At 46.9% G+C, this 26,826-nt stretch overlaps 1 protein-coding gene across 10 annotated transcripts in view; it reads right to left on the bottom strand.

Annotated features, from left to right (window-relative positions):
- Positions 1-26,826, bottom strand: part of DAB1 (DAB adaptor protein 1) — an 815,805-nt gene that overhangs the window by 419,716 nt on the left and 369,263 nt on the right. For all 10 annotated transcript variants that reach the window (XM_040360839.1, XM_040360848.1, XM_040360844.1 and 7 more), the window contains exon 3: positions 26,364-26,435. The gene's annotated coding sequence lies outside the window, so the exon portion shown is untranslated. The remainder of the gene's footprint in view (positions 1-26,363; positions 26,436-26,826) is intronic.

Genomic DNA, 26,826 nt, shown 5'->3' with positions numbered 1-26,826 from the left:
CCCCCCTGAGCTGTGGATCTGTGCAGCTCCTCCAGAGTTACCATGGGCCTCTTGGCTGCTTCTCTGATGAATGCTCTCCTTGCCCGGCCCGGTCAGTTTAGGTGGACGGCCATGTCTTGGTAGGTTTGCAGTTGTGCCATACTCTCCATTTTTGGATGATGGATTGAACAGAGCTCCGTGAGATGTTCAAAGCTTAAAATATTTTTTTATAACGTAACCCTGCTTTATACTTCTCCACAACTTTATCCCTGACCTGTCTGGTGTGTTCCTTGGCCTTCATGATGCTATTTGTTCACTAAGGTTCTCTAACAAACCTCTGAGGGCTTCACAGAACAGATGTATTTATACTGAGATTAAATGACACACAGGTGGACTCTATTCACTTTTTCTCTATATTCTCTATATTTAGGTGACTTCTGAAGGCAATTGGTTCCACTAGATTATAATTAGGGGTATCAGAGTAAAGGGGGCTGAATACAAATGTACCCCACACACTTTTCACATATTTATTTGTAAAAAAAAAAAAAAAAAAAAATAGAAAACCATTTATAATTTGCCTTTCACTTCACAATTATGTGACACTTTGCGTTGGTCTCTCACATAAAATCCCAATAAAATACATTTACGTTTTTTTGGTTGTAACGTGAGAACATGTGGAAAATATCAAGGGATGTGAATACTTTTTCAAGGCACTGTGTAAATATATATAGATCTCTCTCTCTCTCTCTCTCTCTCTCTCTCGATATATATATATATATATATATATATAGATCTCTCTCTCTAGATATATAGATTTCTCTCTCTCTCGCTTTCTCTATATATATATATATATATATATAGATCTCTCTCTCTCTCTCTCTCTCTCTCTCTCTAGATATATATATATATCTCTCTCTCTCTCTCTCTCTCTAGGTATATATATAGATCTCTCTCTCTCTCTCTCTCTCTCTCTCTCTCTCTCTCTCTCTCTCTCTCTCTCTCTATATATATATATAGATCTCTCTCTCTAGATATATAGATCTCTCTCTCTCTCTCTCTCTCTCTCTCTCTCTCTCTCTATAGATATATACATCTCTCTCTCTCTCTAGATATATATATATAGATATCTCTCTCTCTCTCTCTCTCTATATATATATATATATATATATATATATAGATCTCTCTCTCTCTCTATATATATATAGATCTCTCTCTCTCTCTCTCTCTCTCTCTCTCTCTATATATATATATATATATATATATATATATATATATATAGAGATCTCTCTCTCTCTCTCTCTACTGTAGATATATAGATCTCTCTCTCTCTATAGATATATATGGTATATATTTCTATCTCTCTCTCTCTTTATAGATAGATAGAAATATATACCGTATTTATTGGCGTATACCGCATACTTTTTTCCCCTTAAAATCAGGGGAAAATCGTGGGTGCGCGATATACGCCGATACTGCTGTTCCCAGGCACCGCCTAAATAGACCGAGCCGACCTGAGGGTACTGCGCAAACGGCTAGGCTCGGCCACGCTCGGCTCCGCCCGCAGCCACACGAGAGGAGCCGCAGACGGACACCTCCAAAGCCGCAGACGGACACCCACAAGGCTGGACGGACCCCGTGAAAGGAAGCCGCAGACGGACACCCACAAGGCTGGACGGACCGCGCGGAAGGCCGCAGACGGCGCAGGGCAAAAATGTAAGTTTTTTTTCTTCCTTAAACTACCTTTCTAGGTTTGGGGTGCGCGTTATACGCCGGCGCGTGGTATACCCCGATAAATACGGTATATATATATATATAGAGAGATAGATATATAATTATTTTATCTATTATTTCTTCATTTGCAGCTCATTTCCTGTCCAGTAATACAGTAATAGATGTCCTCCATAGAGATAATTTGTTAAAGGTTACATAAAAATATATATATATAATTATATATCTATCTATAGATATATAGATATATTTTTTTATGTAATCTTTAACAAATTCATTCTATGGAGGACATCTATTACTGTATTACTGGACAGGAAATGAGCTGCAAATGAAGAAATAATATTGAATACTTTATCACTTTGGTTTTCAATACCTTCTGTCCTGTTAATCTCCTGAAACCCTCACGTACTTCTCTAAGATTATCATTAAAAATCTCCTATAATAACACAGACCAGTCCAAGAGAAATGAGGAAATGGATGGGCGATGGCCTTGTAGAAATTCACACCAACGACCGTTTTTTTTTTTTTTGCGAGTCTTCCAATATGGAATTTGTCAAGTCGCAAACGACACAACCCTGCCGGTAAATACAGCTGAATTCATGTCGATTTTAATTAAAAGCCTCATTACCAGCCATGTAAAGTTCTTAGGAGGCGACATTTCATTTAAAGTAGAGCGTCTCGGCCATATTGCGACTTTCAGGCTGATAAAATTAACGCTTCTGTTAAATAAACTCCAAGGAAGAAAGGGAGATCTTCTTCTTTTTTTTTTTTTTACGATGGGGAGAAGAGGGGAGCGTTGTCTGTTCCGAATCATTTGACGACTTAGCGGAGAGCGGCATGGGGCGATGAAATATGTCGGACAAGCTGTCTTTGCTGATTGCCATTTCCAACACATCTGGCAAGACACGGAGCCACTGATTAAAGCCATCAATATGTGGTGACAACCAAATCACTGGCTCTTATTACCAGCTCTTTATAGAGAAACAATGTACAATTCAACATTTTATCAGCCGTTGCCTGTAAGAAGATGAACTGTCATTAATCTGTACAGCTCCCCCTCTGGTCTCCATTGGAACTGCATGACATCGTTAAAGTAGATGTGAACTCTAACAATGATCTTCTATTATTTGCTTTTTTTTTATCTGTTAAATGTCCCATTGAAATATTTTTTTTAAATATTCTGCGATTGTGCAAAAAAAAAAAAAAACTTGTCAGAACTGAGTGTGATGTCATACTTTTACTGATCTTGTCCAATCAGAGAGAGAGGATAAGTCACCTCTGAACCTGTTGCTTAGGTAGTATTGGCCAGATTCAGAGAGAGTTACGCCGGCGTATCAGTAGATACGCCGACGTAACTCTGAATCTGCGCCGTCATAAATTTAAGCGTATTTTGGAAACCAGATACGCTTAAATTAGGCTAAGATACGAGTGGCGTATCTTAGGGTGCAATATTTAGGCTGGCCGCTAGGTGGTGCTTCCGTTGAGTTCGGCGTAGAATATGTAAATGCCTAGATACGCCGATTCACGAACGTACGTGCGCTCGTCACAGTAAAGATACGCAGTTTACGTAAGGCATTTTCCGGCGTAAAGTTATTCGAACAAATAGCTGGCCTAGTCAATGTTAAGTATGGCCGTCGTTCACGCGTCGAAATTTGAACATTTTACGTTGTTTGCGTAAGTCGTCCTTGAATGAGGCTGGACGTAATTTACATTCACGTCGAAACCAATACGTCCTTGCGGCGTACTTTGGAGCAATGCACACTGGGATATGTACACGGACGGCGCATGCGCCGTTCGTAAAAAGCGTCAATCACGTCGGGTCACCAATCATTTACATAAAACACGCCCCATCCTCATTTGAATTAGGCGTGCTTACGCCGGCCCCATTTACGCTACGCCGCCGTAACTTAGGAGGCACGTGCTTTGTGAATACAGCACTTGCCTCTCTAACTTACGGCGGCGTATCGTATATGCCATACGCTACGCCTGCCTAACGTTGCGCCCGCCTACGTGAATCTGGCTATAACAATGATCTTCTATTATTTGCTTTTTTTTTTTATCTGTTAAATGTACCATTGAAATTTTTTTTTCAAATATTCTGCGATTATGCAAAAAAAAAAAATAACTTGTCAGAACTGAGTGTGATGTCATACTTTTACTGATCTTGTCCAATCAGAGAGAGAAGATAAGTCACCTCTGAACCTGTTGCTTAGGTAGTATAAGTGTAAATGGCCTCAGCCATTGCCACTCCAGCCATGCCACTGATGTGTTTTACTCCGCCCAACCAGGGCTTGGTCACAGACCCCTGTCAAGCCCCGGCAGGTGGGGCAAAACGCGTCAGTATGTGGCTGGAGTGGTGTTAGCTGAGGCCACATACACTTACACTACCTAAGCACCGGGTCGGTTGAGCGGTGACTTATCCTCTCTTTCCATGTTGGACTCATACTTCTGAATGCTACATATGTGCTCGCTCCCTCAACTACATGACCGTTGGGGAAAACCCTTTACCTTCCAGCTTGGAGCGGCATTACAAGTCTCGTCCAATCAGAGAACGCTTTGAATGCATTGAGAAACTGCAAGCATTCTCGGAATGACATCTGTGCCGACTGCCTGACCTGTCTTCGGAATGCAGCAGGGCAGCCGCTCGGCGCGGGACCCGTAAGCTAGTGGAGATCACTGGCGCACGGGGTCTTCTTCAGTGATTTTCCAGCCCCCAGGGGCATCAGTCAATCTATGGTATGTAAATAGTTCCATTGGTCCAAGCTGGACCAATATGACTATGTATAAATTATTCATGCCAGGAATTTATCTGTAAGTTAACCCAGAGTGCTCCAAGAATCCTTTGTCATGTATTAAATGTTTATTTGTCAAAGTTTAAAGTTGGCATTCCCTCCTCACCCCTGCAGCTGCCACTGGCTGACATAGGAGAGTCGCATCATGTGACGGCATCAGAGCAGCCTGAAAACAGCTATATATACTATACATCTGTTTTTCATACATGTTATCCAGCATAGGTGTTAGGAGAGGGGAGGGGGGATTTTTAGGGCTAGTTAAGGAGGAGCTTCATCCTGGTTCTCATGTTCTCTCCTCTGCACTCTTCCTCCCCTCCACTGTTAACGTTGGCTTTTTTTTTTTGATTATTTTACAAACTCTTCTGCCCCTCCTGCACATCACATATCCCAAAAGGCATTAGCTTGAATTGAGAAAAGAGGAGAGAACCCAGAATAGCCGACGACGGCTTCCTGATGACATCACACATGAAGATGGCGGTGCGGGACCAAACACGGGGTAGAAAGGAGGAGGATCTCAGCAGGATACTGCTGAATCCAGTGGGCGTGTGAGCAGGGGCGGACTGACAACTCATGGGGCCCCCGGGCAATAGAAGATTATGGGGCCCCCACGGGCTTACAGATGGCCACCATGCCAGGAGGCAGTGCAGAGGCGGGGCAGCTAAAATCTCGGGATTTTCACATCAAAAGCATGTCGGTTTCGGACATATCAGGGACAGATGTAAAAAAAAAAAAACACAGATTTTGACATACTGTCCCTGGTTTTACTGAGCCTGGCAACCCTGGTGGGGCCCCCTGGTGGCATGGGGCCCTCGGGCAGTGCCCGAGTGACTCAATGGTCAGTCCGCCCCTGCGTGTGAGTTTGTTACCTGTGCAGAACCCGCAACCAGATAAGAAAACAAAAAAAATGATGGGAGGGGGAGGGGTGAAGGACCGCTTTAAGTTTAGGCTGAAATTCTATTTTAAGTTTAACCCACAGTGCTCCAAGAATCCATTGTCATATATTAAATGTTTATTTATCAAACAAAGGTCAGTGGCATTTTGTAAGGGATTTTTTTATTTCAAAACAGCTAAAAAGTTGCCATGCAAATTGCTGTAGGAGACTAGAATGCCACCTGCTGGCTGGGTAAAAGACTACATTATACAAATATGAATCTAAATGATATTAATCTTAACAATTATAATATTAAATAGTTTATATTTATTAATTAAGAAAATTAAATGTATATACAGTATATTTAATATAATAAATAAAATAATTCAAAAGTGTATATATATATATATATATATATATATATATATATATATATATATATACAGGGCTTTTTTTCAGCAGGAACGCAGTTGTGGCACCTTTAGCTCTGAATATATGTAATGGCAAGGAGTGCTGGGGTGTATTGGAGGGTCTATTGATTCTGTTGCCTGAGGGGATCATACTCTTTTTACAGGGGGGATCTATTGTTGCTGAGGGGCTACTATGCTACTGGAAGACAATCATTGCAGGGAGACATCAACTTTTGAAGGAGGGGTCTATTGTTGCTAGCTGTTCAGAGTCTATTGTTGCTGGGGGTGTTCAATTGTTGCTGGCTACAGGGGATATGTTTTACTTCCTATCATTAACAAATGACATACAAATTACTTGGCACCACAAATTGATGCTTGGTTCTGTATCCATTGCTGAGAGGTAGGTAGGGGGTGGGACCAAGGAATGGTGCTTGGTGGTAGGTAGGGGGTGGAACCAAGGAATGGTGCTTGGTGGTAGGTAGGGGGTGGAACCAAGGAATGGTGCTTTATGGTAGGTAGGGGGTGGAACAAAGGAATGGTGCCTGGTGGTAGGTAGGGAGTGGAACCAAGGAATGGTGCTTGGTGCTGGGTAGGGGGTGGAACCAAGGAATGGTGCTCAGAGATGGGTAGGGGTGAAACCAAGAAATGGTGCTTGGAGGTGGGTAGGGGGTGGAACCAAGGAATGGTGCTCAGAGGTGGGTAGGGGGTGGAACCAATAAATGGTGCTTTATGGTAGGTAGGGGGTGGAACAAAGGAATGGTGCCTGGTGGTAGGTAGGGAGTGGAACCAAGGAATGGTGCTCGGAGGTGAGTAGGGGGTGGAACCAAGGAATGATGCTCGGAGGTGGGTAGGGGGTGGAACCAAGGAATGGTGCTCGGAGGTGAGTAGGGGGTGGAACCAAGGAATGGTGCTCGGAGGTGGGTAGGGGGTGGAACCAAGGAATGGTGCTTGGAGGTGGAACCAAGTAATGGTGCTCGGAGGTGAGTAGGGGGTGGAACCAAGGAATGGTGCTCGGAGGTGGGTAGGGGGTGGAACCAAGGAATGGTGCTCGGAGGTGGGTAGGGGGTGGAACCAAGGAATGGTGCTCGGAGGTGGGTAGGGGGTGGAACCAAGGAATGGTGCTCGGAGGTGGGTAGGGGGTGGAACCAAGGAATGGTGCTCGGAGGTGGGTAGGGGGTGGACACAAGGAATGGTGCTCGGAGGTGGGTAGGGGGTGGAACCAAGAAATGGTGCTCCGAGGTGGGTAGGGGGTGGACACAAGAGGTGACTCGGAAGAAGGGAGTTCCTGCACCTATTCTCTGAGAAAAAAAAGCCCTAAATAAATATATATATATATATATATGTACAGTATATATAAAATGATAATGAAAAAAGGAAAAAACACACACAAAACCACTATACCTTCCCTTTTGCATTTCATTATTGATTTTCCCATTACTGTCATTGACATCAGACTGATAGAAAAGATCTGAATTTTCAGATAGGTAATGGACGGAGGAAAATGAAAACCATTTGTAGGAAGCGTCCCCCCCGGACAGGGACGGGATGTCTCCTGATATGTGAGGGATTGGAGTTGATCTCACACTGGAACTGGGGAAAGTCAAAGCAAATTCAATTTAAAGGCGATCTGCTTTCTAAAACGCAGATTTTCTGACAGAGATAGAACTTTCACAAGAGACGCCCCAGAGGAGCCGATAATCAAATTATTCAGAATATCAATAAGCAGAAGAAGCTACAAAATAAATGACATCCTCAAGATTCAGAACGAGATTCGCCATTGCCTAGTAAAAGCAAAGTATTGATTATAATCACAGATGAGAATGTGGCGATATGTAACAACAATGAACTTCTCTTATTTCTTCCCCTTTGGTCTGTTAAAAAAAACATTGAATGTGTTCTGTTAAAGAGGAACTGCAGTCTGCTCACATAATTTGTAATAAAAACATCTTTGCCATTCTGAAGCTTCCCTCCAACCACTTTGCATATTACTTTATATATACTGTGATTCTGTACTCACCAAATATGCTGCAGAAATCTCCCTCCACGGAGTCTGGCTGCAGCCATTTTAACTGTGGGCAGCTGAAGCTGCTGCTGCCTGTTCACTTCCTGGATTTACACAGACACACAGAGGCACACCTCCAGCTCTGCAGCTCTCATTGGCCCTCTTACAACTTATCCCCCCTCCCTTCCTGGCAAACTCTCAGTAAAGTGAAAGAGAGAGAGCTATGCATGATGTCATAAGCCTAGGCTAATGACCAGACAAGAAACAGGAAGTGGGCTGTATAAGGGATTTACTGGCAGAATGCAAGGTGAATGAGGTGGAAGTCGGGGTGAATGATGTGGAAGCTGGCGTGAATGATGTGGAAGTCGGGGTAAATGATGTGGAAGCTGGGGTGAACGATGTGGAAGTCGGGGTGAATGATGTGGAAGCTGGGGTGAATGATGTGGAAGTTGGGGTGAATGATTTGGAATCTGGGGTGAATGATGTGGAAGCTGGGGTGAATGATGTGGAAGTCTGGGTGAATGATGTGGAAGCTGGGGTGAATCATGTGGAAGTCGGGGTGAATGATGTGGAAGTCGGGGTGAATGATGTGGAAGCTGGGGTGAATGATGTGGAAGTCAGGGTGAATGATGTGAAGTCAGGGTGAATGATGTGGAAGTCGGGGGTGAATGATGTGGAAGTCGGGGTGAATGATGTGGAAGTCGGGGTGAATTATGTGGAAGTTCGAGGTGAATGATGTGAAGTCAGGGTGAATGATGTGGAAGTCGGGGTGAATGATGTGGAAGTCGGGGTGAATGATGTGGAAGTCGGGGTGAATGATGTGGAAGCTGGGGTGAATAATGTGGAAGTCAGGGTGAATGATGTGGAAGTTGGGGTGAATGATGTGGAAGTCGGGGTGAATGATGTGGAAGCTGGGGTGAATAATGTGGAAGTAAGGGTGAATGATGTGGAAGTCGGGGTGAACGATGTGGAAGCTGGGGTGAATAATGTGGAAGTCGGGGTGAATGATGTGGAAGCTGGCGTGAATGATGTGGAAGTCGGGGTAAATGATGTGGAAGCTGGGGTGAACGATGTGGAAGTCGGGGTGAATGATGTGGAAGCTGGGGTGAATGATGTGGAAGTTGGGGTGAATGATTTGGAATCTGAGGTGAATGATGTGGAAGCTGGGGTGAATGATGTGGAAGTCTGGGTGAATGATGTGGAAGCTGGGGTGAATGATGTGGAAGTCGGGGTGAATGATGTGGAAGTCGGGGTGAATGATGTGGAAGCTGGGGTGAATGATGTGGAAGTCAGGGTGAATGATGTGAAGTCAGGGTGAATGATGTGGAAGTTGGGGGTGAATGATGTGGAAGTCGGGGTGAATGATGTGGAAGTCGGGGTGAATTATGTGGAAGTTCGAGGTGAATGATGTGAAGTCAGGGTGAATGATGTGGAAGTCGGGGTGAATGATGTGAAGTCAGGGTGAATGATGTGGAAGTCGGGGTGAATGATGTGGAAGTCGGGGTGAATTATGTGGAAGTTCGGGGTGAATGATGTGAAGTCAGGGTGAATGATGTGGAAGTCGGGGTGAATGATGTGGAAGTCGGGGTGAATGATGTGGAAGTCGGGGTGAATGATGTGGAAGTCGGGGTGAATGATGTGGAAGCTGGGGTGAATAATGTGGAAGTCAGGGTGAATGATGTGGAAGTTGGGGTGAATGATGTGGAAGTCGGGGTGAATAATGTGGAAGTCGGGGTGAATGATGTGGAAGTCGGGGTGAATGATGTGGAAGCTGGGGTGAATAATGTGGAAGTAAGGGTGAATGATGTGGAAGTCGGGGTGAACGATGTGGAAGCTGGGGTGAATAATGTGGAAGTCGGGGTGAATGATGTGGAAGTCGGGATGAACGATGTGGAAGCTGGGGTGAATAATGTGGAAGTCGGGGTGAATGATGTGGAAGTCAGGGTGAATGATGTGGAAGTCGGGGTGAATAATGTGGAAGTCGGGGTGAATGATGTGGAAGTCGGGGTGAATGATGTGGAAGCTGGGGTGAATGATGTGGAAGTTGGGGTGAATGATTTGGAATCTGGGGTGAATGATGTGGAAGCTGGGGTGAATGATGTGGAAGTCTGGGTGAATGATGTGGAAGCTGGGGTGAATCATGTGGAAGTCGGGGTGAATGATGTGGAAGTCGGGGTGAATGATGTGGAAGCTGGGGTGAATGATGTGGAAGTCAGGGTGAATGATGTGAAGTCAGGGTGAATGATGTGGAAGTCGGGGGTGAATGATGTGGAAGTCGGGGTGAATGATGTGGAAGTCGGGGTGAATTATGTGGAAGTTCGAGGTGAATGATGTGAAGTCAGGGTGAATGATGTGGAAGTCGGGGTGAATGATGTGAAGTCAGGGTGAATGATGTGGAAGTCGGGGTGAATGATGTGGAAGTCGGGGTGAATTATGTGGAAGTTCGGGGTGAATGATGTGAAGTCAGGGTGAATGATGTGGAAGTCGGGGTGAATGATGTGGAAGTCGGGGTGAATGATGTGGAAGTCGGGGTGAATGATGTGGAAGTCGGGGTGAATGATGTGGAAGCTGGGGTGAATAATGTGGAAGTCAGGGTGAATGATGTGGAAGTTGGGGTGAATGATGTGGAAGTCGGGGTGAATAATGTGGAAGTCGGGGTGAATGATGTGGAAGTCGGGGTGAATGATGTGGAAGCTGGGGTGAATAATGTGGAAGTAAGGGTGAATGATGTGGAAGTCGGGGTGAACGATGTGGAAGCTGGGGTGAATAATGTGGAAGTCGGGGTGAATGATGTGGAAGTCGGGATGAACGATGTGGAAGCTGGGGTGAATAATGTGGAAGTCGGGGTGAATGATGTGGAAGTCAGGGTGAATGATGTGGAAGTCGGGGTGAATAATGTGGAAGTCGGGGTGAATGATGTGGAAGTCGGGGTGAATGATGTGGAAGCTGGGGTGAATAATGTGGAAGTCAGGGTGAATGATGTGGAAGTCGGGGTGAACGATGTGGAAGCTGGGGTGAATAATGTGGAAGTCGGGGTGAATGATGTGGAAGTCGGGGTGAATGATGTGGAAGCTGGGGTGAATGATGTGGGGGGGAGGGGGGAATGATGTGGGGGGAGGGGTTAATGGGGGGTTTTGGAATCACATCCTGATGGCGATTAAATCTCAAAATGTTTCTTAGCCTGGATTGTGTTTAACCACTAGCCTACTGCCCGCCGCCATATGACGGCAGGACGATGAGGCTCTCGTTCTGACCGGACGTCATATGACATCTTCGTCTTCCCGCCGCGTCACTGGGGACCCGGTGCGCGTCCACGGCGGTCGCGATGGCCGCTGGGCACCCGTGATTTCCCAGTAAATGATGAGGACACAGAGATCCACGTCCCGTCAGGGAGAGGAGACCGATGCTGTGTCCCTTGTACATAGGGACACAGATCAGTCACCTCCCCCCAGTTAGTCCCCTTCCCGCCACAGTTAGAATCGCTTCCTAGGGAACACATTTAACCCCTTGATCGCCCCCTAGTGTTAACCCCTTCACTGACAGTCATATTTTTACAGTAATCTATGCATTTTTATAGCATGGGTCGCTGTATATGTAAATGGTCCCAAAAATGTGTCAAAAGCGTCAGCCGCAATATCGCAGTCACGATAAAAAATCGCAGATCGCCACCGTTACTAGTAAAAAAAAAAAAAAAAAGCTATAAATCTATCCCCTATTTTTTTAGCCACTATAACTTTTGCGCAAACCAATCAATAAACACTTATTGCAATTTTTTTTATCAAAGATATGTAGAAGAATACGTATCGGCCAAAACTTTTGCTGTACAGAGAACACTGAGCCAGTCACATCAGTCTCTGTACCAGCGGAGCTTACGCTCTAATGCCCCCCTCCACAGTCACACACTGTCATAATACATTTATATAACTCTGACATATACCGCAGTGCTGTACCCAGAACAGAGGTATATACCAGAGGAGCAGATACAATAAAGATGAATCTTGATTGGCTGTTAAGGATTGCTGCCATTAAACACACCTATTCGATTGGCAGAATAATGCGGTGTTGCCCCCTTTATCGCCAGAAAAGTAACACTTTTTGTGCTTTACCTTAAAAGTTGCTTGTGATGCCCCCCCCTCCAGGTGTATGGAGGTACATGGTGGTCCGCCGCCCCCGCAGAGTCTTATTAGTAGACAAGTAAATGCCTGCAGTGTAACGAGTTACTTTCATACGCAGAGAACGGTTCTCAAGCAGATGTTCCCAATATTTCTGACAATCTCGGGGGACCTCCACATATGTTTGCTTAGCAGTGCAGATTACTCCGTCAATTTACTTACTCGCTATTTCAACCTTCACTTTTTTTCCCGCTAACTGTGTAATGATTTATAGGTGGGGGGAATACTCCATCCATACATGGATTTAATCCGTCATTTATCTTTGTTTGTTAGATATGAACTGTCTGCGTTGCCGGCGTTGGTAGAGTGCAAAGGGCGGCAAATGGGGCCCTTAGGGAACCCAGGTGTAACGGAATGGCCCGTGACACCCAGAGACTTTTGAAGGATGCGGGGTACTCCTGTGCCAGCTTCACTAATGACTCTTGGGTCTAGGGTCATCCTATGTCCCTTTTGGGCATAGGATGACTGAGAACTGATATCTCAGATTACATGAGATGGGACATTAACCACTTAAGCCCCGGACCAAAATGCTGTCTAAAGACCCAAGGGGTTTTTACAGTTCGGGACTGCGTCGCTTTAACAGACAATTGCGCGGTCGTGCGACGTGGCTCCCAAACAAAATTGGCGTCTTTTTTTCCCCACAAATAGAGCTTTCTTGTGGTGGTATTTGATCACCTCTGCGGTTTTTATTTGTTGCGCTATAAACAAAAATAGAGCGACAATTTTGAAAAAAATGCAATATTTTTTACTTTTTGCTGTAATAAATATCCCCCAAAAACATATATAACATTTTTTTTTTCCTCAGTTTAGGCCGATACGTATTCTTCTACCTATTTTTGGTAAAAAAATTGCAATAATCGTTTATCGGTTGGTTTGCGCAAAATTTATAGTGTTTACAAAATAGGGGATAGTTTTTTTGCATTTTTATTTATTTTATTTTTTTTACTACTAATGGCGGCGATCAGCGATTTTTTTCGTGACTGCGGCATTTAAATTGCATTCTTTATTGTGAAAATGACAGTTGCAGTTTGGGAGTTAAACACAGGGGGCGCTGTAACATTTAGGGATCATTGTGTATGTGTTTACTAGTGTAGGGGGGTGTGGCTGTAGGAATGATGTCATCGATCGTGTCTTCCCTATAAAGGGGATGACGCGATCGATGCGCCAACACAGTGAAGCACGGGGAAGGCGTGTTTACACACGGCTCTCCCCGTTCTTCAGCTCCGGGGACCGATCGCGACGGAGCGGCTATAAACGAATAGCCGCGCCGTCGTCCCGGATCGCTCTTGAAGCCACGGGGACCACCGCATGTACCTGGGGGCGGTCCCGATCGGACCCCCGACCCACGTCAAGCAGAGGACGTATATATACGTTGATGTGCCTGCCTGTGCCATTCTGCTGACGTATATGTACATGAGGCGGTCCTTAAGTGGTTAATGAAACTTCATGTTATACAGGATATCTTGGAATATTACAGTTTGGTTAATTCTGTCCACAACAGGTCAATAGAATGCCCCCTTCAATGCTTAACATAGACTGTTGAGATGCTAATACTGTTTTGTGTCTATTGTACTAATTAAGTCTGTAAAGGTCAGATGTCTAACTTTTAGGTGTTAATTGAGTCTGGCTTCTGAAAGACATTCTATTGTGTGATGCTAATGACACTGTTTTGTGTGAAAAGTCTATTGATGATAAGATGTGGAATGTGACTGAGCACCCTCTAAAGGTCAGACGTCTGTGTATTGTGTTTCAGGTGTGAATAGCTTATTGTCGGAGACAGAACGTCTGACATAGGAATGTGTATTATGCAGGTGAATAGCTTATTGTCGGAGTCAGGACGCCTGGGGGAAAACCCCTCAGGTTTTTAATTTTCAGGGGCATCAAGAATGGCGATGGACGTTTGCCGCGTACACACCATCATTTTTCTCGTCGTTCAAAAACCCGTTGTTTTTCACAACGTGATATCCTCTCCAGCGTGACTTGCATACACACATTCATGCAAAAAAAAACGTCCGACCAAAGCGCGGTAACGTACAACACGTACGACGGCACTATAAAGGGGAAGTTCAACTCCAACAGCTGAGGAAAAATTTTTTTTTTTTTATATTTTTTGGGGGATATTTATTATAGCAAAAAGTAAAAAAAAAATTCAAAAGTGTCGCTCTATTTTTGTTTATAGCGCAAAAAATAAAAACCGCAGAGGTGATCAAATACCACCAAAAGAAAGCTCTATTTGTTGGACAAAAAGGACGCCAATTTTGTTCGGGAGCCACGTCGCACGACCGCGTAATTGTCAGTTAAAGCGACGCAGTGCCGAATCGCAAAAACTGGCCGGGTCCTTTACCTGCATTTTGGTCCAGGTCTTAAGTGGTTAAAGCGACGCAGTGCCGGAAGCTGAAATTTTGCCTGGGCAGGAAGGGGGTATATGCGCCCAGTAAGCAAGCTGTTAAATTAAATCGGAGGTCTTCGTTAATTAACATTTTCACATACATGCTAAACGCCATCTTTAGTTACACGAACGCATTCCCCATAAAACCCTTCAAACGCCTTCATTGAACAAGTAATTATTTCCTGTTTTCGCCCGCGCGCGCACCTAATAAATTACCCATTCTGATATTATTGTAAATTAAGAAATTTGATGGTTTCGCCAGCCGCATCAATCAGCTCCCCACTAAATCTATTTATAAACTAAAATTCAATAATTACGTGTGCGGATAATCTACCTTGACTTCTGAAATATGCCCATAACAAATGTTCCAAATCCAATTACATTGCGCATAATGAACGATTAATGAAAAATAACCTGAATATTAGCTCCGCGGCTCCGTTCGGAGAAACAGGTCTGATTACTACATCATGTTGATATATTGTTTTTATACTGTAATTATTTTTTGCATATGCATGAGTCTCCCTTTAGGACCTAATTGCTAATATCATTTACACGGAACAAGTGGGGGATATAAAAATGGCGTTATTAAAAGTCTCATCTGGGATTCATAAGTTTAGTGTAATTGCTATTAATCAGGATCGATGGTCGGGGGAGGGGGAGGATTGTGAGTTCATCGCAAGGCTCTTTGGACTGCCAGAAAAACTATTTTTTTGCTTTTTGTTATATATGCAAATCAAGGTAATCAGCATGCAACCTGTTTATTATATGTGGAATGATTAAAGTGGATGCAAACCAGGGGTGTCCAAACTTTTTTCAAAGAGAGACAAATTTGATGAAGGGGGCGTATTTTGTAATGATGGGCAGTGCTATTGCTATTGCTTGTGTTGAAAACCCGCCCATCAACACTGAAAAACCTGCCCTTCAGTTGGCTAAACACCCCCCCTGCAAACACGTGTAGGAAGAATAGCAGAGACATGGGCGTCCGCTCCATAGGGCAAGGGGAGGGCAATTGACCCCCCCCCCCTGGAAAATTGAGAAGGTGTTGAAGAGTTTTGCAGCCGCGGGCTGTCTGAGCGGTCCCGGGCCGGATGTCACACAGGCACAGTGAGCAGAGTGAATCTGCCTCCCCCTCCGGGGAACCTGCTGTGCCTGTGCAGCGCTGATGGCTGATCTGAGGTACTGAATGGGATGGGGGAGGGGGGTCTGTCTGTGCTGAAGGGGGGTTTGTGCTGAATGGGGGGTCCATCTATGCTGAAATTGGGGTCTGTTTTGGGGTCTGCATGTGCTGAAGGGGGGGTTCATCTGTGCTGAAGGGGGGGTCTGTGCTTAAAGGGGGTTATCTGTGATAAAGGGGAGTCTGTGATGAATAGGGGGGTCTATGCTGAAGGGGGGGTCCATCTGTCATGAATGGAGGGGTTTGTGCAGAATGGGGGGGGCTGTGCTGAAGGGGGGTCCATTAGGGTGACCACATTTCCAAACTACCATTCAGGGACACCCTCCCTTCCCAAAAATCAGCTTGTTCTGTAACGAATCACAGCACAGGCATTTATGATTTCTCCAATCACAAGCAGGGGGCGGGATTGTGCTCCTCCAGGCATTCCCGGCCAGGACAAGTACTGTCAGTGAGAAAAGCGGTGATGTGGCGGCCTTTTTTGGGGGCATCAGTTTGGTCTGGGGGGGCTGTGTCAGTTTCATTCCGGGACACTGTATTGTCCTGGAATGAATGTGCCCGGAACAGACCTGCAAAATGCGGGACTGTCCCGGGCAATCCGGGACACGTGGTCACCCTAGGGTCCATCTGTGCTGAATGGAGGGGTCTGTGCTGAAGGGGGGGGGGGGGGATGTGCTGAAGGGGGATCTGTACATTCTCTAGGCTATATTTATATGGGCATGGAGTGAAGCTGAACTATCTCAAGAGCTATTTCACACTGCCAGCTGGCCGTATTATCGGTAAGGCGGCGCTAAAAAGCGGCGCTTTACCATTGTTTTAGCTGCGCTATTCGGTCGCTAGCGCGGTGTTAAATGCGACTGTATCGCTGCTGCTGAAGCGCCCCTCCCTGAAAAAATTTCAGCGGAAGCCCATGAGCAGAGATATATTTGTTTAGAAGATGTGTTTGAGTTTCATGAAAAATTACGCCCCCATCTTAACAGCACTGCCCATCATTACAAAATACGCCCCCTTCTGTAGGTATCCGCCCCTCACACGCTCCCATCATGAAGAAATCCACCCCTTGCAGACTTGCACGAGCATCGGGAGCGCGTGGCACAATGTCGGCTATTGTACGCAGGCGCCATCTACAGCTGATCATAAATTCCAATGTTCGGAGGCTTTGGGCGGCTCCGTAACTGCGCAAGCGCTGCACATGCACAGTACCGGGCGGGCATTTCTCGACAGGGGGCATTTCCCGTCAGAACACCGGCCCTGGACTCACCACTGCAACTTTGCTCTTTCGAGAGATTAGCCAAGCAAATTTGGGTATACATTGTAGATACATCATTATATACATTATAAATTCAAATCACCCAACAAGTGTACATCGCAAAAAAATAAATAAAAAATCAAGCAATAAATGAAATGCGAGTCAATGCACCAAATGTTCTTTCCCTCGGCCCGCCATCCTTCCAGGTTGACCACATGAGAAAAAAATAAATACAAATGTAAAAAAAGATGTCTTTATGATTATTTTTGTTGCCACCAGTGGCGGCTGGTGCTTAGATGTTTTGGGGGGCGCAAACAAACTGAAAAAAAAAAAACATCAATTGCAGCCACTGTGCCCATCAAACGCAGCCACTGTGCCATCAATTGCCGCCACTGTGCCCATCAAACGAAGCCACTGTACCCATAAATTGCTGCCACTGTGCCATCAAATGCAGCTACTGAACCCATCGATTGCTGACACTGTGCTCATCAATTGCTGCCAGTGTGCTTATAAATTGCCACTACTGTGTCCATCAATTGCTGACAGTGTGCCCATCAATTTCCGCTACTGTGCCCATCAATAGCTGCCAGTGTGCCTATCAATTGCCGCTACTGTGCCCATCAATTGCTGCCAGTGTGCTTATAAATTGCCGCTACTGTGCCCATCAATTGCTGCCAGTGTGCCTATTGACTGCCACTACTGTGCACATCAATTGCTGCCAGTGTGATTATCAATTGCCGCTACTGTGCCCATCAATTGCTGCCAGTGTGCCTACTGTGCCCATCAATTGCTGCCAGTGTGCTTATAAATTGCTGCTACTGTGTCCATCAATTGCTGCCAGTGTGCCCATCAATTGCCACTACTGTGCCCATCAATTGCTGCCAGTGTGCCCATTGATTGCCACTACTGTGCCCATCAATTGCTGCCAGTGTGCTTATCAATTGCCACTACTGTGCCCATCAACTGCTGCCAGTGTGCCTACTGTGCCCATCAATTGCTGCCAGTGTGCTTATAAATTGCTGCTACTGTGCCCATCAATTGCCGCTACTATGTCATCAATTGCTGCCAGTGTGCTTATAAATTGCCCCTACTGTGCCCATCAATTGCTGCCAGTGTGCCCATCAATTGCCGCTACTGTGCCCATCAAATGCTGCCAATGTGCATCCCACACCCGCCTGGCACTTACCTTGTCCCATGGGGCAGCGGGTCACGGAGATGTCCTCCACGTTCCTCAATGTCTTCTCCCGTCCTCTGCTATGATCGGACACCTAATAGGCGTCCAATCACAGCAGCTGTCGTTTCAGCCAATCAGGTGACAATCAGGTGACAATCCGGTGACAGGTAAAAGACCCAAGCACCTGATTGGCTGAGAGGCAGTTCAGTGCTAGGAAAGCAAATATTCAATTGCTTTCCTAACACAACGCTGAGTGAACAGCAAGCGCTCAGCGTGGACGCCTATTAGAACTTATGGCTCTAATCAGGTGCTTCCAAAAAATACCCCGCTGCTGTAATTCAGGTGCCCGAAAAGGTGTCGGGCACCTGAATAGGGGGTGGCAGCGGCGACCATAGATAGATTTGTGCGATGCATGAATCTATCTATGGTGATAGAGAGGTGGCAGGAAAGATGGGGCGGCGCCCATGCGCCCCTTATGGACGCACCGCCACTGGTTGCCACATAGGAAGTGGCGCTGCTACAAATGTGCGTTATGATTGGCGTTACTAAATCACCTGTGACACATTATGGCGCGACGCGCCCTTCACTAGAATGGAAGGTCCGAGGTCTTTCATTCCCGGTGAGTGCGACGGAGGCTGGAGACCCCCTGACTGGGGCGCAGGCGGAAGATTGAAGAGCATCTACAAGACTTAACACCATAAAAATATTCCGTATCTCTTTTTTGATGCATTTATAGAAGAAATCAGAAGAAAAGTAACGTTTTATTAAGGTTCCGGAGAGCGAAGGCAAGAATCCTCCAAGACGGGAATAAAAGGTAATCCTTGTTCTCAGCAGTTTTTCCTCGTTCCAGACAAGTCCCCGAAGATGTATTCCACTTTCCTACATATTGGATTTGACAGCAGAGCCGTGTTTTCACTCGCAGAATAGAAATCAAAAGTAGTGCGCCAATATGTGCAAACCAAGGCTGAAACATTTGTAAAAACAATATAGTGGGTGGTGGGAGCCCCTCATAATGGGCACAGCAGGTGTACAGACCCAGGAACTCAGCACATGGATGGTGGAAACCCCTCATAATGGGCACAGTGGGTGTACAGACCCGGGAACTCAGCACAGGGATGGTGGGAACCCCTCATAATGGGCACAGCGGGTGTACAGACCCGGGAACTCAGCACAGGGATGGTGGGAACCCCTCATAATGGGCACAGCAGGTGTACAGACCCGGGAACTCAGCACAGGGATGGTGGGAACCCCTCATAATGGGCACAGCAGGTGTACAGACCCGGGAACACAGCACAGGGATGGTGGGAACTCCTCATAATGGGCACAGCGGGTGTACAGACCCAGGATCTCAGCACAGGGATGGTGGGAACTCCTCATAATGGGCGCAGCGGGTGTACAGACCTGAGAACACAGCACAGGGATGGTGGGAACTCCTCATAATGGGCACAGCGGGTGTACAGACCCGGGAACTCAGCACAGGGATGGTGGGAACTCCTCATAATGGGCACAGCAGGAGTACAGACCCGGGAACTCAGCACAGGGATGGTGGAAACTCCTCATAATGGGCACAGCAGGTGTACAGAGCCGGGAACACAGCACAGTGATGGTGGGAACCCCTCATAATGGGCATAGAAGGTGTACAGACCCAGGAACTTAATACAGGGATGGTGGAAACTCCTCATAATGGGCACAGCGGGTGTACAGACCCGGGAACACAGCACAGGGATGGTGGGAGCCCCTCATTATGGGCACAGCAGGTGTATAGACCTGGGAACTCAGCACAGGGATGGTGGGAACTTCTCATAATGGGCACAGCGGGTGTACAGACCCAGGAACTCAGCACAGGTATGGTGGGAGCCCCTCATAATGGGTACAGCAGGTGTACAGACCCGGGAACTCAGCACAGGGATGGAGGGAACCCCTAATAGTGGGCACAGCAGGTGTACAGACCCAGGAACTCAGCACAGGGATGGTGGGAACCCCTCATAATGGGCACAGCGGGTGTACAGATCCGGGAACACAGCACAGTGATGGTGGGAACCCCTCATATTGGGCACATTTGACTCTACTCAGCATCTACCTACTACTGAAATATCAGCCTCGAGTGGAGTGACCCTTTAATTTTTTTTCCGCACGGCAGACAACCGTTTCTGGGCCATTTTCTCAGCTCTGAACATTACAAGGAGCCAGCTCCGTTTCCGAGAACATTTTTATTCCTCCCCGGGTGTGAGTAAAGAAAAATAAATAAATCGAAAATCACGCCTTGGTATTGCGAGGAACGAAATGGGATAAAATACAAGGTAGAAAATAGATATCAAATTGCCCGGCAACAGGAGCTCCGGGGTTCCGGCAGCAGAGAGCATCGGCTCGCCTGAGCTGAATGTTAAACCTTTTTTTTTTTTTTCTCTGCAGCGCAGCGTCCCCCTGCAGCGCGGCGTCCCCCCACAACCCGCGTCCTGCTTCTATTAATCAGCTATTAGGATGCTGAAGAACCTGGGCGCCCCCCCCATCGCGGCGGGCCGCTCAATGAAATCTCTTAACACAGCGAAGCTCAAAGGAGAAAGCTTTATGCGTTGTCTTATTTATGTACAATGGCGCGGACGGGCACCGCGGCCTCCGCTGCGTTACCTCAAATATCTTTTCAGATAGAGATGAGATGTTACATTCTACTTTGCTGGTAGGAAAGCGCTCAAATAAGCAATTGTGGTGAGGCCCCCGACACCTGCGTATAGGAAAAGGGATCGGGGGTCAGTTCAACAAACCGCCATTCCAGCGCCGCGCGTTTATTCTCTGAAATATCTTTGATGGAAAACGAGGTTTTCAGCTCACATAAAAACTTTTATTGGATGGGCCGGTTCATCTGCCCCATGTGTTTTTCTTTCATGTTATTTTATCCATTTTTATACTGTATTTGTAAAAGTCACATGATTAAAGAGACCTTGTCACCAACTTAAAAAAATAGCAAAAAAATAAGGATTTTAACCACTTCAATACCTTGCTGCCCAGGCCAATTTTCAGCTTTCAGCGCTGTTACACTTTGAATGACAATTGCGCGGTCGTGCTACACTGTACTCAAATGAAATTTGTAGATTATCTGAGATATCGACTTTGTTCTATTAAAAAAAATATTGAATATTGATCTCTCCAGCGATGGGTGATCAGCGGTCCGGTCCAGCGATGAGAAGCTCCATCCGTCCAGAGCGCAGCAGGCGAGCTCCACTCTCCGCTGGACACAGCCCAGCGGAATGACGCGCTGGAGCTTTGACATTTCTTATATAGGGGAAGCGGCCACCCGTCACGTGACCCTGCCCCCTCTGACGCACCCTCGTACGTCACTGGGAAAGCCCGGACGCTGGAGAGATCATCTGTCGCTGGATAGAAGGCAACTTTGGAGCAGTGAGCCGCATCAAGAGTGGATTACCACCGCTGGATTTTTTTTATTTTTTTTATTATTAATAAAGGAATTTTTTCTACGGTGTCTGTGTGTTTTTTTTTTACTTTTTACACTTCCTTCGTGAAATGGTAGAGGTACAGTGTACCCCATTACCAATTCACATGGGGGGGTGCAGGATCTGGGGGTCCCCTTTGTTAAAGGGGTCTTCCAGATTATGATAAGCCCCCCGCCCGCAGACCCCCACAACCACCGGGCAAGGGTTGTGGGGATGAGGCCCTTGTCCCCATCAACATGGGGACATCCTCCCCATGTTGAGGGCATGTGGCCTGGTGCGGTTCAGGAGAGGGGGGGCCTTACTCTGTCCCCCCCTCTTTTCTGCAGCCGGCCAGGTTAACGTGCTTGGATAAGGGTCTGGTGTGGATTTTTGGGGGAACTCCACGCCATTTTTTTTTTAATTTGGGGTGGAGTTCCCCTTAAAATCCACATCAGACCTGAAGGGTCTGGTATGGATATTTGGGGGGAACCCCACGTCATTTTTTTTTTAAATTGACGGCGGGGTTCCCCTTAATATCCATATCAGACCTGAAGGGCCTGTTAATGGAATTTGGGGGGACCCCACGCTTTTTTTTTTTTTTGAATGAATGAATCATCTCTAAATTGCCAGAGCCGACAATTCATTAGAGCCGCAAAGCCGGTTTTAAATGCCTTTTTTTCTTTCAGAAATGACACTTTGTGCAGGGACAGTTCTATGTACGGGAAACATGCGCTATTTCACATGCTGACTTTACACCCCCCCCTAGGTATGAAATTTAAAGTAATATTACACTTTTATTGTTTCACTTTTAGCATTATTAAATTCACTGCTCCTGAAAAAACAACCGTTTTTAAAACTTTTTTTGCATTGATACATGTTTCCTGGGACAGGACCCGGGTCCCCAAACACTTTTTAGGACAATAACTTGCATATTAGCCTTTAAAATTAACACTTTAGATTTCTCCCATAGACTTTAACAGGGTGTCCCGCGGCTTTTCGAATTTGCCGCGAACACCCCTAATTGTTCCTTGTTCGGCGAACAGGCAATGTTCGAGTCGAACATGAGTTCGACTCGAACTCGAAGCTCATCCCTAATTAGCAGTAGTACAGGAAAGTGGATCTGCCATGACAAAAGACACAAACAGAGATATTTCATGAAATACCATAAAATGTCAAGGCGGTCTAAGGAGACGTCCAACACGTTTGAAAATGCCACCATCCCACGGTAGGAAAAGTTCTCCCAGTGTTTCCCATGTGACCCGCTGACCTTAAAGTCGTGGTGAATGCGAGATTAACACGTCACGCAACTGTTTAAACCTGGTACCTTTGTTATAAATTGTACAACATTAAAATATACAGACATGAGCCGCGTTATCAGAATTTGTAATTCCAGCCGCGTTTCGCTTCCAGTGACACCAATTTCTCTGCTAGTATTAGGTAATACAATGAAGTCACCTCCATGCTCACCAGCTCACAGCCTGCTGATTGGACAATGGATACAGCAGTGTTGCCAACCGTCTGTATTTTTACGGACCGTTCGTAAAAACTGTCACTCCCCCCCGTTCGTAAATGTTCGTGGTTGCGGGAATGTGCCAGAATAAATAGCCGAGATCGGTTCGGCTTGGAGCTGCGCATCGAGATTGGAGGCAGGGGGTGATTGGAGGCAGGGGGTGATGGTGGCTGCGGTGGCACCCCAGAGGGGGTTGGAGGTAGGGGGCAATGGAGGCAGGGGGAGATTGGAGGCAGGGGGTGTTAGTGGCAGGGGGTGATTGGAGGCAGGGGGTGATTGAAGGCACCGCAGAGGGGGATGGTGGCAGGGGACGATGGAGGCAGGGGGAGATTGGAGGCACCGCAGAGGGGGATGGTGGCGCCGCAGAGAGTGGGGGATGGAGACAGGGGTTGTTAGTGGCACCGCAGAGGGGGATGGAGGCAGGGGACGATGGAGGCAGGGGGAGATTGGAGGCACTGCAGAGGGGGGTGGTGGCACCGCAGAGGGTGGGGGACGGAGACAGGGGTTGTTGGTGGCTCCGCAGAGGGGGATGGAGGCAGAAGACGATGGAGGCAGGGGGTAATTGGAGGCAGGGGGTGATTGGAGGCAGAGGGAGATTGAAGGAAGGGGGAGATTGTGGCACCGCAGAGGGGGATGGAGGCAGGGGACAATGGAGGCAGGGGGTGATTGGAGGCAGAGGACGATAGAGGCAGGGGGTGATTGGAGGCAGGGGACGATGGAGGCAGGGGGCTTGGGGGAGATTGGAGGCAGAGGGAGATTGAAGGCAGGGGGAGATTGTGGCACCGCAGAGGGGGGTGAAGGCAGGGGATGTTGGTGGCAGAGGGGGGTGAAGGCAGGGGATGTTGGTGGCAGAGGGGGGTGGAGGTAGGGGGTGATGTGACTAAATAATTTGCCCTTATTATATTGAAAATAACAAAAATATGTTTTTTTACCTATTGGAACGGGGCTCACCCAACCGCTCCTCAGTATCCCCGCCAAGAGCTTCTCCAATATCTGCCGTACTCTCTGCACCGCCCCTCCTCTCTGTTGTTCTCACACACACACTGGCCGCCAGCACCAGAGGGATCATAGGGCACAGGCTGGACCACAGGAGTTCCTGGGCGGGGGGAGGGGAGGCAACACAGCACACTTGGGGGGCACAGTAATGGTTTTGCGCCCCCCCTAAATTAAAGGTGACCAGATTTTTAAAATAAAATCCGGGGACATATTTATTTTTTCTAGTAATGGAGGCAATCAGCGACTCTCTGCCCATCGCCGTAGCCGCCCGCCTCACAGCCTGTCAAGTCTTACTCTCCGGGCCCCGGCTATTACTGGGTGGGGAGCGGAGGAAGATCACTCCACCAGGGAAGGCAAGGAGATTAACAGGCAGGCAGCTGGCCGGGACTTGAGCCAAGGCAGAAGAACATGAGAGTGGAGCTGAATGGGCATGCGCCCGAAACTGAAGAAATATTCCCTCCGCTCCGACCAGCACATGATCATCAGAAAGGGGCACAAATAATGGAAAAAATACCCCCCCCCCCAAGCTAGTAGGAGCGGCAGGAAGGGGGTGCGTAATTCAAAATTATAATTTTTTTAATTCTACACTGACTGTCTTTGAAATTGCCCCAGCCCCTGTTCAAATCCAATCTGGGGGAAAAAACCAGGGACAGACTTGGTCCGGGGACAGTGTCCTCAATCTGGGGACTGTCCCCTGAAACCGGGGATGTCTGGTCACCCTACCCTAAATGTTGCACCCGGGGGGGGAGTGAGAGTACCAGATGCCCCCCGTGCCACTGCAATCCGGGGACAGACTGGTTTTGGGGACAGTGTCTCAATCTGGGGACTGTCCCCGGAAACAGGGGATGTCTGTGGTCACCCTTATCTAACCTCACATCACTGCAGGAAGGAGTGAAAATGTGGAGGTCAGTAGGAAGAACCGGTGAGGACCCAGGAGATCGACACTCCCAGAAGTGTTGCTTTTTTGCAAGGACTTTGCATAAGAGATCTCTGTATTAGGGTTGCCACCTGTACTGGATTCACCCAGACAGTCCGGGTTCTGAATCAGCTGTCCAGTTTTCAGACTGCCTGAAACCCGGACAGACCAATCTGGCAAAGGTGGGAGCTTTGTTAGCACATACTTGCCACTGTGGAGACAGTCACAGCAGCAGTGTCATTTCTTCTTACTAAATGCACACACTGTGCTGGTGTGTGTGTGTTATCAATCTGAAGCTCCTGCCCCCATCATACTCTCCGCACTCAATACATACTGCCCCATCATACTCTCCGCACTCCTCTCCCGTCCATACTGCCCCCATCATACCCTCCACACTCCTCTCCCATACATACTACCCCATCATACCCTCCGCACTCCTCTCCCGTCCATACTGCCCCCATCATACCCTCCACACTCCTCTCCCATACATACTACCCCCATCATACCCTCCGCACTTCTCTCCCATCCATACTGCCACCATTATACCCTCCACACTCCTCTCCCATACATACTACCCCCATCATACCCTCCGCACTCCTCTCCTGTACATACTGTCCCCATTATACCCTCAGCACTCCTCTCCTATACATACTGCCCCCATCACGCCCTCAGCACTTCTCTCCTGTACATACTGCGCCCATCATACCCTCCACACTCCTGTCCTGTACATACTGCGCCCATCATACCCTCCATACCCCTCTCCCGTACATACTGCCCCCATCATGCCCTCCACACTCCTCTCCCATATATACAGCCCCCATCATACCCTCCGCACTCCTCTCCTGTACATACTATGCCCATCATACCCTCGGCACTCCTCTCCTGTACATACTGCCCCCATCATGCCCTCCACACTCCTCTGCCATACATACTGCCCCCATCATACCCTCTGCACCTGTACATACAACCCCCATCATACCCTCCGCACTCCTCTCCTGTACATACTGCCCCATCATACACTCCTCTCCCGCACATATTGCCCCCATTATACCCTCCACACTCTTCTCCCGCACATATTGCCCCCATCATACCCTCCGCACTCTTCTCCTGTACATACTGCCCCATCATACCCTCCACACTCCTCTCCTGTACATATTAGATTTAATGTACTACAAAAAAATATATATTTGCAGTGCACTGCTAAAGTGTTCGGGTTTGGCTTGAAGAAAAGGTGGCAACCCTACTCTGTATTGATATTTATGTTTTATAGCAGCTCTCAGTGGTTTCCGCCCCAACCTCAAGACACTGTATGAGAAAGTGGTGACGTGGGGGGTCTGCAGGAGGAACCAGAGAGTACCCATGATATTGAAACTCCTGGAAGTGTTCGTTTTCATTATGGACTTCATGGAACATGAGCCTCATGAACAGAGCTATGCTTGGCAGCATTGGGAAAGGCGATTATTTGCTGCCGTCGCTTTTCAAATCATACAGTTTACATAATTCACACATCATATCTTTGTAGCTTTCAGTCATTATTAAAAAACACATAAGAAACAAAAAAAAAGAAAAACAATACCTGTGGCAGGGTACGCATGTCTTCTTAGCAGAAGATTAAATCCAAATCAGCGACACCATGACTCTCCCAGTGCTGCAAGAAAACATAGATGGGAATTCTTAAGTATGAATGTACCAAACATTATAAGAAATGTGCTACACAAGTATCTATAATTCTAATAATAACAATACAAATACCAGCAATAATAACAGTGCTACTAATACGAGCAATAATACAATGAATAATAAAAATGACAGTAAAAAATGCTGTTGCTATTATTATTAGTACAGTACAAGTGGAACCTTGATTTACGAGAAACGCGATTAACGAGCATTTTGAAAGACGAGCAACTATTTTTTTTTTAATTCTGACTCGATTTGCGAGTGTTGTCTCCAGGGCCGTCTTTAAAGCAGGGGCAAAAAGGGCAGCTGCCCTGGGCCCTGTCATTGTTGTGGGGCCTAAAACAGCTCCCTCATACTTGCCA

The sequence above is a fragment of the Rana temporaria genome, chromosome 7 (assembly GCF_905171775.1).
Source record: "Rana temporaria chromosome 7, aRanTem1.1, whole genome shotgun sequence".
NCBI lineage: Eukaryota > Metazoa > Chordata > Amphibia > Anura > Ranidae > Rana > Rana temporaria.
Note: the sequence above shows the minus strand (reverse complement) of the source record. Positions and strands in the feature narration are given on the sequence as shown.